This window comes from Rhinopithecus roxellana, chromosome 11 (assembly GCF_007565055.1).
Source record: "Rhinopithecus roxellana isolate Shanxi Qingling chromosome 11, ASM756505v1, whole genome shotgun sequence".
Taxonomy (NCBI): Eukaryota; Metazoa; Chordata; class Mammalia; order Primates; family Cercopithecidae; genus Rhinopithecus; species Rhinopithecus roxellana.
Window position 1 is genome coordinate 44813783 of NC_044559.1, and position 13182 is coordinate 44826964.

Sequence of the window (13182 nt, forward strand, 5' to 3'; positions counted from 1 at the left end):
TCCACTCTAGAGTGCCAAGTATAACTCTAGAAATATCTAAATATTTCCACAGTTTCTGGATGGGTCTGGGTCTGGTGGCTCAGTCCTGTAATCCTGGCACTATGGGAGGTTGAGAGAGGGGAGAATCGTTTCAGCCTAGGACTCTAAAACCAACCTGGGCAATTTGGCGAGACCTCGTCTCTACAAAAAATAAAAAAATTAGCAAGGCATGGTGGTGTTCCCCTCTGGTCCTGAGGCTGGGATGGGAGGAACACTTGAGCCCAGGCTGCAGTGGGCCATGATTGTGTCACTGCACTCCAGCCTGGGTGACAGAGCAAGACCATGTCTTAAAAACTTGCATGGTATTAAATATATCAGAAGGTATTTGACCATTTGGTTTTACTAACACACATTGTTTAAAAAAAAAAAAAAAAAAAAGCCAAATGTAGGCGTTATTACATTTTAAAATATTCTTTTCAGTTTGTTTTGGTATTGATATTAAGAATTATGTATATGGATGGACATTTACAATTTGTCAGAGGTTTTTCTCAAGTAAATTATTAAATTAGTATTACTTTTTTCTCTGGAGAAACAAAACTTGCAAAATGTAATCTTCTATAATGATTTTTTTTTTTTAAAGTTTCTACTGCTGAAATATGTGCCTGGTGTAATGAAAGGGAAGTTGTAAAATAATCCAAACAAAATGAAATTAACTTCTTTGAAGAAAAAGTCATTTAGTTTTTAAGAGATTATATTCCTTTGAAGTGGAATAATTTTAAGGTGATATATATTACCAAGAAAATTACCATGTCGGGCTGGGCGCGGTGGCTCAAGCCTGTAATCCCAGCACTTTGGGAGGCCGAGACGGGCGGATCACGAGGTCAGGAGATCGAGACCATCCTGGCTAACACAGTGAAACCCCGTCTCTACTAAAAAATACAAAAAACTAGCCGGGCGACGTGGCGGGCGCCTGTAGTCCCAGCTACTCGGGAGGCTGAGGCAGGAGATGGCGTAAACCCGGAGGCGGAGCTTGCAGTGAGCTGAGATCCGGCCACTGCACTCCAGCCTGGGCGGCAGAGCGAGACTCCGTCTCAACCAAAAAAAAAAAAAGAAAATTACCATGTCAAAACAAAACGGAAAAGGAGATCCTTGCTTTGAACACTGGTGATTTTGCCCATTTAAGACATCTTTGGGGGACTTTTTAACTTGAGAGAAAACTCAGGGCATACAGACGATTGTGAAGAAAAAAATAGAAGAGGCTTCTATTCTCTAGTTCATTACTCCTTAGCTTTAAAAATTATTTCTTTCACAAGGATATTTTATTGATGACTTACCTGAAGGGACAAAACATTCGGTATTTTTAAAAACACACTATCTGCCGGGCACAGTCGTTCACACCTGTAATCCCAGCACTTCGGGAGGCCGGGGTGGGTGGATCACTTGAGGTTAGGAGTTCAAGACCAGCCTGGCCAACATGGTGAAACCCCATCTCTACTAAAAATACAAAAATTAGTTGGGTGTGGTGGTGTGCGCCTGTAATCCCAGCTACTTGGGAGGCTGAGGCAGAAGAATCCCTTGGACCTGGGAGGCAGAGGTTGCAGTGAGCCGAGATCATGCCACTGCACTCCAGCCTGGGCAACAAAGCGAAACTCCTTCTCAAAATAAATAAATAAAAGCAAAAAAATAAAACACACTTGATGAGATAAGTTATAGTGTCCAAATTTACGTTTTTAACTTGCGCATTGACTTCCTCATAGGTTCATCTCCCTCTATGCCCTCTTGGGGCTTTTTGGGTGATTTACATGACCAATATAAATAGAGTGGCAGGCAGGATAATGTCCACATCCCACCTCCCCATGCCTACATCCCAGTCCCCAGGATTTGTGAGTAGGCCACCTTACGTGGCAAAAGAGATTTTACAGAAGTGATTAAAGATTTCTTAAATGGCAGGGTTATCTGGGTAGGTGGTGTAATCACAAGCGTCCTTGTAAATCACAGGGAGACAGGAGAGTGACGATTATAGATGGGACCATAAGAAGAGAAGTGGAGGCTTGGGAGAGTTGCAGGGCCGTGAGGCAAGGACTGTCAGCAGCCTCTAAGAGAAAAGGCAGGGCTTTTCTGGAGCCTCATGAAAGAGCGCAGCCCTGCCAACACCTTGATTTTAGCTCAGTAAAAGCCTTGCTGAACTTCTGACCTCCTGAACTGTAAGACAGAAAGTTTGTGTTGTTTTAAGTCACTAAAGTTGTAATCATTTGTTAGAGCAGCAATAAGAAATTAATACAAATAGCTTTTTTTTAAAAACAATAGCTTTTTTTTTTTGAGATGGAGTTTTCGCTCTTGTTGCCTAGGCTGGAGTGTAGTGGCGTGGTCTTGGGTCACTGCAACTTCTACCTCCTGAGTTCAAGAGATTCTCCTACCTCAGCCTCCCAGGTAGCTGGGATTACAGGCGCCCGGCAACGTTCCCAGCTAATTTTTGTATTTTTAGTAGAGATGGGTTTCACCATGTTGGCCAGGCTAGTCTTGAACTCTAACCTCAGGTGATCTGCCCACCTTGGCCTCCCAAAGTGCTGGGATTACAGGCGTGAGCCACTGCGCCCAGCCCTAAACAAACAGAATTTTATTTATTGTTTTATTTTGAGACGGAGTCTTGCTCTGTCACCCGGCCTGGAGTGCAGTGGCGCGATCTTGGCTCACTGCAACCTGTGCCTCCCGGGTTCAAGCAATTCTCCTGCCTCAGCCACCCAAGTAGCTGGGATTATAGGTGCACACCACTGTGCCCGGCTAATTTTTGTGTGTGTTTTGTTTAGTAGAGACGGAGTTTCACCTTGTTGCCAGGCTGATCTCAAATTCCTGACCTTACCTCCCGCCTTGGCCTCCCAAAGTGCTGGGATTACAGGTAGTGAGGCACTGTGTCCGGCCAGCAAATAGTACCTTAATTTGACAATTTCAGAAATTTTACTTAATTTTCACCAGTTCCTAGAGGAGGTCAGAGGCATTGTTAATAATGAAAGACATTGAGTTACAGAGGGGCTGACTAGTATGGGAAGTAGCTGTCCTTTCCAAGACACAAATGGTAACGGTGTTTCTTTCTGCTAGATGTGGTTGAGGGTTAATACTGGAGCCTTTTTTTTTTTTTTGAGATGGAGTCTTGCTCTGTCTCCCAGGCTGGAGTGCAGTGGCGTGATCTCGGCTCACCGCAAGCTCTGCCTCCTGGGTTCATGCCATTCTCCTGCCTCAGCCTCCCGAGTAGCTGGGACTACAGGCGCCCACCACCATACTCGGCTAATTTTTTTTATTTTTTATTTTAGTAAAGACGGGGTTTCACCGAGTTAGCCAGGATGGTCTCGATCTCCTGACCTTGTGATCCGCCCGCCTCGGCCTCCCAAAGTGCTGGGGTTACAGCAGTGGCGTGAGCCACTGCACCTGGCCATTACTGGAGCTTCTGAATTATGTTTGATGCCTGGGAATATTAATGTTGTCAGCCCTACCTTTTTTCTTTTCTTTTCTTTTCTTTTCTTTTTCTTTTTCTTTTCCTTTTTTGAGACGGAGTCTTACTCTGTCGCCCAGGCTGGAGTGCAGTGGTGCTATCTTGGCTCACTGCAAGCTCCACCTCCCAGGTTCACGCCATTCTCCCGCCTCAGCCTGCCGAGTAGCTGGGACTTACAGGCGCCGGTCACCACCCCCAGCTAATTTTTTTGTATTTTTAGTAGAGACGGGGTTTCACCGCGTTAGCGAAGATGGTCTCGGTCTTCTGACCTTGTAATCCGCCTGCCTCCGCCTCCCAAAGTGCTGAGATTACAGGCGTGAGCCACCGCGCCCGACAGCCCTGCTTTTTTTCAAGTCAGTGAAATTAATATGCCTGTATGAAGCTGATTGCTGTGGCCCAGGGTAATCTGCTACTTGCTAATATTTTATAGCATTCCATAATTAGGTCACATTATTTGGACTTTACTTTTTGTGTGTGGTGTTTCTGTAGTGTATGTTCTGTTTGTTCTGCTCGTTTGGCCTGTTTTTGGTTTGGTATACCAAAGCTGTTCGGACAGTCTTTCAGTGTTTAGAACTTTTCCTGTTCTATGGATTACTTTGCAGTCGTTATTACTTTTGTGTTGGTAGCTCAGTTGCAGATTTGTGATCTAATATGTCATTTTTTGAGATCATCATCTGCAAGTTTAGAGAGGAAGCTGGTGAAGTTGTTCAGTTATGGCTACTTTTTAAGTGCTGGATTATGAACTTTGTATACTGATGCCAAACTAGTGTTCTAGTGAAAGATATCCTTCTGATTTAGTGTACTTTTTTTTTTTCTTTTCCCTTTCTTTTCTTTTTTTCTGGAGACAGGATTTTGCTCTATTGCCAAGGCTGGAGTGCAGTGGCATTGATCACAGCTCACTGCAGCCTTGAATGCCCAGGCTCAAGTTATTCTCCCACTTTCAGCCTCCCGAGTAGCTGGTACCAGAAGCATGCACCACCATGCCCAGCTAATTCCTGGAATTTTTTTTTTTTTTTTTTTTTTTGAGACGGAGTCTTGCTCTGTTGCCCGGGCTGGAGTGCAGTGGCCGGATCTCAGCTCACTGCAAACTCCGCCTCCCGGGTTCACGCCATTCTCCTGCCTCAGCCTCCCGAGTAGCTGGGACTACAGGCGCCCGCCACCTCACCCGGCTAGTTTCTTGTATTTTTTAGTAGAGACGGGGTTTCACCGTGTTAGCCAGGATGGTCTCGATCTCCTGACCTCGTGATCCGCCCGTCTCGGCCTCCCAAAGTGCTGGGATTACAGGCTTGAGCCACCGCGCCCGGCCTTTTTTTTTTTTTTTTTGTAGAGGTGGGGTTTCACCATGTTGCCCAGGCTGGTCTCAAACTCCTGGGGTCAAGTGATCGGCCTGATTCAGCCTCCCAAAGTGCTGGGATTACAGGTGTAGGCCACATGCCTAGCCCTTTTTTTTCTTAATACATCGTTTTACATATGAATAGAGGGCAGAACCAGTAAACAGGTCTTGAATCATATTAATAGTTTTGAACATTTAAAACTGTTTAATTGCCCTTTTATTAAAGACAACAACACAAAAATGGTTTGAGTTAAAAATGGTACATTAAAAGTTTTTTTTTTGTTGGAAACATGGTCTTGCTCTGTTGCTCAGGATGGAGTGTAGTCATATAACCTCAGCTCACTGCAACCTCCACCTTCTGGGTTCACACGATCCTCCTACCTCAGCTTCCCTAGTAGCTGGGATTACAGGCATGCGCCACCATGCCCGGCTAATTTTTGTATTTTTAGTAGAGAAGACAGGGTTTCACCATGTTGGCCAGGCTGGTCTCTAACTCCTCACCTCAGGTGATCAGCCCACCTTGGCCTCCCAAAGTGCTGGGATTACAGGCGTGAGTCACAGTACCTGGCCCCTTTTTTCTTAATACATTGTTTTCCATGTGAATGGAGGCAGAACCACCATTAAACAGGTCTTGCATCTTATCAATAGTTTTAAACACTTAAAACCATCTAATTGGCTGGGCTTAAACATTTAAAACCATCTAATTGGCTGGGCACAGTGGCTCACACCTGTAATCCCAGCACTTTGGGAGGCTGAGGTGGGCAGATCACGAGGTCAGGACATCGAGACCATCCTGGCTAACACAGTGAAACCCTGTCTCTACTAAAAGTACAAAAAATTAGCCAGGCGTGGTGGTGGGTGCCTATAGTCCCAGCTACTCGGGAGGCTGAGGCAGGAGAATGGCGTGAACCCGGGAGGTGGAAGTTACAGTGAGCTGAGATCGTGCCACTGCACTCCATCGTGCCACTGCACTCCAGCCTGGGCAACAGAGACTCTGTCTCAAAACAAACAAACAAAAACCATCTAATTGCCCTTTTATTAAAGACAACACAAAAATGGTTCAAGTTAAAAATACGAAAAGATTTCTTGTTTTTGTTTGTTTTGTTTTTGTCTTTTTTTGTTTCGAAATAGGGTCTTAACTCTGTTACCCAGGGTGGAGTGCACTGGTGTAATCTCAGCTCACTGCAACCTCCACCTCCTGGGTTCAAGTGATCCTCCTGCCTCAGCTTCCCTAGTAGCTGTGATTACAGGCATGAGCCACCATGCCTGGACACATTAAAAGCTTTTAATAGGATCCAAAATATATACAGACTTCTGTAGCAATTTTTGGTCTGCATGCATAAAAGGAAAGTGAGTGCTAGAATACTGGCAATGCCTTGTATGTCCTTGGCTAACTTTGCGTGATACTCTTTTTTTTTGAGACGGAGTCTCGCTCTGTCACCCGGGCTGGAGTGCAGTGGCCGGATCTCAGCTCACTGTAACTTCCACCTCCCGGGTTCACGCCATTCTCCTGCCTCAGCCTCCCGAGTAGCTGGGACTACAGGCGCCCGCCACCTCGCCCGGCTAGTTTTTGTGTGTTTTTTTTTTAGTAGAGATGGGGTTTCACCGTGTTAGCCAGGATGGTCTCGATCTCCTGACCTCGTGATCCGCCCGTCTCGGCCTCCCAAAGTGCTGGCACAGGCTTGAGCCACCGCGCCCGGCCGCGTGATACTCTTAAGTGTGATGCGTGTGTAGCTATAAAAACTGCAATCATTTCACTCCACATTCTTGATTGTGGGTTTACTTCCTATCCAAGGTAGTTCATGTAGGTAATAAGAGTTATTTTTAGCACCATGAAAGAAGTATTATCTTCAGGTAGTTTTTGGTTTTCAAGTTTTTAAGGATTTCCTGTTTTGATTTTGGAACAGTGGATATAAAATAACATTTTATGTCATGATTTTTAAGTGAATTGTGAGAATTTCCAGCAACATAAAATATTCTAATCTGTAGGGAACACACATGCCTGTGTGCACACACACACTTTTCACCTCTTCCCTTTCCACTATTAAATGATGCTGGCCAGTTTGGTCTGGGATTTGAAAGTACTTTCTGACACCTGTGATAAAAAGAAAACTTCCAGGAATGAGTGTCTCTATTAAGGCAAATGGATGGTGATGGCAGAAATAAAGCCCCAGTATTCTCTTGGTTGCCTTTAGTATGTCTGAGACATAATTCTCGACTTACAGAGATGATTGATTACACAGGGTTGCCAACCAGTAATGTGCCTTTTTATGCTGAGAAAGGGACTATGTCACGTGATTCTTGATTATGTGACACTGACACTTGAATATGCACCATTGATTTAGTAACGGCTTTCATTTAAAAAACAAGGTACTATATTAAATGAACACATTGAGTTATGAAATCCAGATGTATCCTTTAAATATCAAGTATAAAAGTATGTGTTTTGACTCTAGAGAATTGTTGGGATCTAAACTAACTTTAAAAAGTTGCATTAAACTGGGCACATGGTTAAAAAATACCCAGGCAGCACAGAAATGCAAATATAAATAAATGCAGTAGTTTCTTCTGTCTACTTCCAGTCCTGCTGTGCATAGACAACCACTATTTTCCCTGTCATTCTTTTATTTTATTTTTATTTATTTTTATGTTTTTGAGATGGAGTCTTGCTCTGTTGCCCAGGCTGGAGTGCAGTGGTGCGATCTTGGCTCACTGCAACTTCTGCCTCCCAGGCTCCAGCGATTCTTGTGCCTCAGCCTCCCAAGTAGCTGGGACTGTAGGCAAACTCGCCACCATGCCTAGCTAATATTTGTGTTTTTTAGTAGAGACGGGGTTTCACCATATTGGCCAGGCTGGTCTCGAACTCCTGACCTCAAGTGATCCACCTGCCTTGGCATCCATCCCAAGGTGCTTGGATTACAGGCATGAACCACCATGCCTGGCCCCTGTCATTATTTTATAATGAGAAATTTCAAAACCTGTATAAAGGTTACAAGTGTAATATATTGAACACCACATGCCTTTGACCAAGATTTTCTAGTTAGTTCTTTGCTGTATTTGGTGTCTCTGTCTATATATTTTTCTTGTGTGTATTCTCTGAACTGTTTGAGAGTTGGCTGAAGACATCATGACACTTGGCATGTGTTTCCTAAGAACAAGGGCATTTTTTCCTACATAACCACACAGTATAGTTGTCCAAGAAATTTAATACTGAAAGTCTGTATTTAGTTTCACCAATAGTTTCAATAATTGCTGTTGCCCCACCTTGTTCAGTTAAGGATTATACATTGTGTGTAGTTTTGTCTCTTCAGTCTTCTCTAATCTAGAACAGCGCCGGTTTTTTTTTTTTTTTTTAATTTTTAAAAAATTTACTCTTTTATGATTGACATTTTTGAAGATTCCACTTCTGCAGAATGATCTTCAGTTTAGATTTGTGGATTTCCTTATGATTAGATTCAGTTTAAACATTTATCTTTTTTAGGGGAGGGAGGAATACTATCTAGGTGATATTATTTGAGGCAGCAGCTCCGATATCTCAGAATAATGTCCTTGTATCATTGTTCCTTTTTTTTTTTTTGCAATTTATTTTGAGGTAAAATATCCATAAGATAAAATTTATACCATTTTACTCATTAAGTGTATATCAGTAGCATTAGGTACATTCTTTTTTTTTTTTTTTTTTTGAGACGGAGTCTCGCTCTGCCGCCCAGGCTGGAGTGTGCAGTGGCCGGATCTCAGCTCACTGCAAGCTCCGCCTCCCGGGTTTACGCCATTCTCCTGCCTCAGCCTCCTGAGTAGCTGGGACTATAGGCGCCCGCCATCTCGCCCGGCTAATTTTTTGTATTTTTTTTAGTAGAGACGGGGTTTCACCGTGTTAGCCAGGATGGTCTCGATCTCCTGACCTCGTGATCTGCCCGTCTTGGCCTCCCAAAGTGCTGGGATTACAGGCTTGAGCCACCGCGCCCAGCCGCATTAGGTACATTCTTATTGTTTTGTAACCATTTTTACCATTCTCTCTAGAGCTTTTTTACATCTTGGAAAACTGAAACTGTGTATCCATTAAATAGCTCCATTCCCCTTTCCTCCAGCCCCTAACAACCATTATTCTACTTTCTGTCAATGAATTTGGCTGTCCTAATAACCTCATGAATGGAGTCATACAGTATCTGTCCTTTTGCTTATTTCACTTAGTATAATGTCTTTAAGGTTCATCCATGTTGTGATCTGTGTCAGAATTTCCTTCCCTTTATTTTTTTTTCGAGAGGAAGTTTCACTCTGTCACCCAGGCCAGAGTGCTGTGGTGCAGTCCGTGCTTGCTGCAACCTCTGCCTCCCAGGTTCAAGGGATTCTCCTGCCTCAGCCTCCCAAGTAGCTGGGACTGTAGGTGTGTGTTTGCCACCATGTGTGTCTAATTTTTGTATTTTTAGTAGAGTCGGGGTTTTACCATGTTGGCCAGGCTGGTCTCGAACTCTGACCTCAAGTGATCCACCCACCTCAGCCTTCCAAAGTGTTGGGATTACAGGCGTGAGCCACTGCCCCTGGCCAGAATTTTCTTCCTTTTTAAGACTGAATAATATTTCATTGTATGCGTATACCACATTTTGTTTATCTTTTCCTCAGTTAATAAAAATATATTATTTCTTTTTCATCAAATTTAGACATTTGTACTAACTTCTTGTAACGATCTTTGAGAGTTCATTTTTGAATAATAAAGGCAGACTACTTGAGACTAGCAGGTGCAACATAGCGGGACCTCTTCTGTATTAAAAATAAAAAACTTAGCTGGGTGTGGTGGCGGGATGCCTGCAGTCCCAGATATCTGAGGCTGAGGTGGGAGGATTGCTTGAGGCAAGAGTTTGATGCTGCAGTGAGCTATGATCATGTCAGTGCCTTCTAGTCTAAACGACAGAGCAAGACTCCATCTCAAAGAAAAGCAGACTGTATGCATTGTAGACCATTTCAGAGATAAGAAAAGCTATGAAAAAATAAAAAGTTTGTAATCTCACTGCCTAGAGGAAGCCTGTCAGATTTTTTTTTGTGTGTATTTTCAATCTTATTTTTTTGCATTTATTTACTTTTACATAGTTGAGATTATATTGTATATCCTTTTTCATTGAACTTTATATTTTGAATCAACGTGTACCTTTTAAAAATGTGTAATATGACGTTGAATTGCTGCACCTTAAATTAACCTTTTCTTTATTAGCAGCAGTTTGGGAGTCCCTGTGGAGCTGTCTTTCCTGATGTTTGTTATTAAGAATGGCATGCTGTCTCATTTTATTAATCATTTGTATTTTTTTCTGTGAGTAGTTGATTCATGTCTTTTGTTCACTTTCTTTGGTGATTTTATCAAGTTACATGAAATCTATATGAAAAATACACATCTTAAAAATATGTTCCAGTCCCAGTCTGGGCAACATAAAATCATTTTTGACCTTGGCCTCCCCAAAGTGCTGGGATTACAGGGGTGAGCCATGGCGTGTGGCCTCAGTTACTTTGCAAAATTGTCTTAGTTTTTACCTTTTCTTTGTTCATTTATTCATGCATTCAGGTACTTACCGAGTGTGCTCCCAAGCACTTTGAAAGAAGTCATGGCTCTCAAAGAGTTTATGGGGCAAATGGAATTTAGCAAGCCAGGATAGCTCAGCAGAGGAAGTATAGGGTCCTAGAAGGAGCGTATAACCTAATCTCATTAGGAGATTTGGAGAGGACTTTTGGTGACATCTAAGCTTCAACTTGAAAGAGAAGGAGGAAGAGTGTTTCTGTTAGTGGGAATTGTATGTGTTAAAAATCCAGGGTCGAGAGACCAAGGCATGTCCAGTAACCTGAGAGAAGTCAGTTGTTGGAGTGTAGAATGAGGACTGTAAAAGAGAACCTGTAGGGAATGTTGGGACTATTTAACCTGGTTAAATAGGTTAATTCCTTAACCTGGTTAAGGAATTTAGCTGTTAGCCTCAGGGCAGTGGTAAACTCCCCCCCCCCCCCCCCATGAGATCTCACTTTGTCACCCAGGCTGGATGGAGTGCAGTGACATGATCACAGCTCACTGCAGCCTCAACCTTCTTGGGCGCAAGGGATCCTCTCACCTCAGCCTCCCAAGTAGCTGGGACTACAGGTGCATGCCAGCACGCCTGGCTTATTCTTTAAATTTTTTGTAGAGATTGAGTTTCTCCCAGGCTGGTCTTGAACTGCTGAGCTCAAGCAGTCTGCCCTCCTTGGGCTCCCAAAGTGCTGGGATTGCAGGTGTGAGCCGCCACGCCCAACCTAGTGGTAAACTTTTGAAAAGGGAGTGCCTTAATTAAATTTGTGGTCTAAGAAGACCATACTCACCCTAGTGTAGAGAATAGATTGGGAGGGAGCAACACTTGAGATGGCAGACCAGTAGAGTAAATGATAGCAACTTAGGTACAGTCATATATAGCTGGGGTAGAGTCAGTGGAGATGGGGAAAGGGAGATTTTTTTTTTTTTTTTTTTTTTTTTTTGAGACGGAGTCTCGCTCTGTCGCCCGGGCTGGAGTGCAGTGGCCAGATCTCAGCTCACTGCAAGCTCCACCTCCCGGGTTTACGCCATTCTCCTGCCTCAGCCTCCCGAGTAGCTGGGACTACAGGCGCCGCCACCTCGCCCGGCTAGTTTTTGTTTTGTATTTTTAGTAGAGACGGGGTTTCACCGTGTTAGCCAGGATGGTCTCGATCTCCTGACCTCGTGATCCGCCCGTCTCGGCCTCCCAAAGTGCTGGGATTACAGGCTTGAGCCACCGCGCCCGGCCGGAAAGGGAGATTTATTTGAAAAAGACTTAAGTAGAATTGGCAAAACCTAGAAGAATTGACACTGGGCTGAGATGAGAAGGAGGTTAGAAGGCCAGATTTTTGGTTTGGACATCTGGGTTGGCTAACAGTATCATTTTTCCTGGACATAGGAGAGAGAAAGTTTAGGTTTTTTTTTTTTTAGAGGTTTTGTGGTGAGGATGCTTGATGGATTATTAGATACATGGATCTGAAACTTTTGGGGATGTGTGCTTGTGGGGCTATTAGTGTTTACCGAAGCCGTGAAGTTTCTTTTTCAGTGGCACATTATGGAAACTTTCTTGTTTAGCGTTTCTGGTTGGAGACCTTAATATTGACTGGGTTACTTTTGAACATTTCTTCCAATTTGATGATTTTCTGTCTTCATTCTGTCTACTTTTAGAATAATTAAATGTATATAATATGAACAGTATAAAGTTATAATAAATTATGAAAGTTTTTCCTTTTATCCTTTCTTCCTTGCACCTACCTTTTTTTTTTTTTTTTTTTTTTTAAAAACAGAGACAGAGTCTCACTCTGTTACCCAGGTTGGAGTGCAGTGGCATGATCATAGCTCATTGCAGCCTCGAATTCCTGGGCTCAGGTGATCCTCCCAAGTAGCTAGGACTACAGGCATGCATCACTATGCCTGACTAATTTAAAAAATTTTTTTGTAAAGATGAGATCTTACTGTCTTGCTCAGGTCAGGCTGGTCTTCAAATCCTGGGCTCTAAGTGATTCTCCTGCCTTGGCCACCCAAAGTGCTGAGATTATAGGTGTGAACCACTGCACCCAACCTCCCATTTCCACTTTTAAAATGTTCACTTACCCTCTAGTAAAAAAAGGTGGGCTAGACTAGTTTCTCCTGGCCTACCTGAGATAGTATAAGTATAAAAATGTAAAATTTGATTTCAAATTCAGCCAAGGTAACTTGGCAGTATGGCAAATGAAATTTTTATTTTGAAGTTAGAAAAACTTTTGCATGTGACTTCAGTGGTGAATGTGGTTTTGGCATACACTATTTTATGAGTTTCAAAATCTACTTTTGGAATCTAAGATTTTTTTTTTTTTTTTTTAGACAGAGTTTTGCTCTTTGTTGCCCAGGCTGGAGTGCAGTGGCACAATCTCGGCTCACTGCAGCCTCTGCCTCCTGGGTTCAAGCGATTCTCCTGTCTCAGCCTCCCGAGTAGCTGGGATTACAGACGCACGCCACCACGCCCGGCTAATTTTTTTTGTGTTTTTAGTAGAGTCGGGGTTTCACCATGTTGGCCAGGCTGGTCTTGAATTCCTGACCTCAGGTGTTCCACCCACCTCGACCTCCCAGAGTGCTAGGATTACAGGTGTGAGCCACTGCACCTGGCCGGAACCTAAGATTTTTAAGAACCGTAATTTCCTGTCAGTTGAATATTTTCAGTGATATTTTAAGTGACCTTCATAATTTGAACTCATGTTCATCTGTTTTAGCCCATTAACATTTGTCCCTGTCTCTGATCACTTGTCCCAAAGATAACTTTGTGGCATGTTTCCTTTAAGTCCTTCCATGTTGCTTTCAGCAGTAGTTCTTCCTGCTTGGCAGGATCTTCTTTCTTACGAAAGTATC

General features: G+C 43.2%; 1 protein-coding gene across 3 annotated transcripts in view; it reads left to right on the top strand.

The window, feature by feature from the left end:
- The window catches only part of ZRANB1 (zinc finger RANBP2-type containing 1), a 74924-nt gene that overhangs the window by 35670 nt on the left and 26072 nt on the right, over positions 1 to 13182 (top strand). The gene's annotated exons all lie outside the window — the stretch shown is intronic.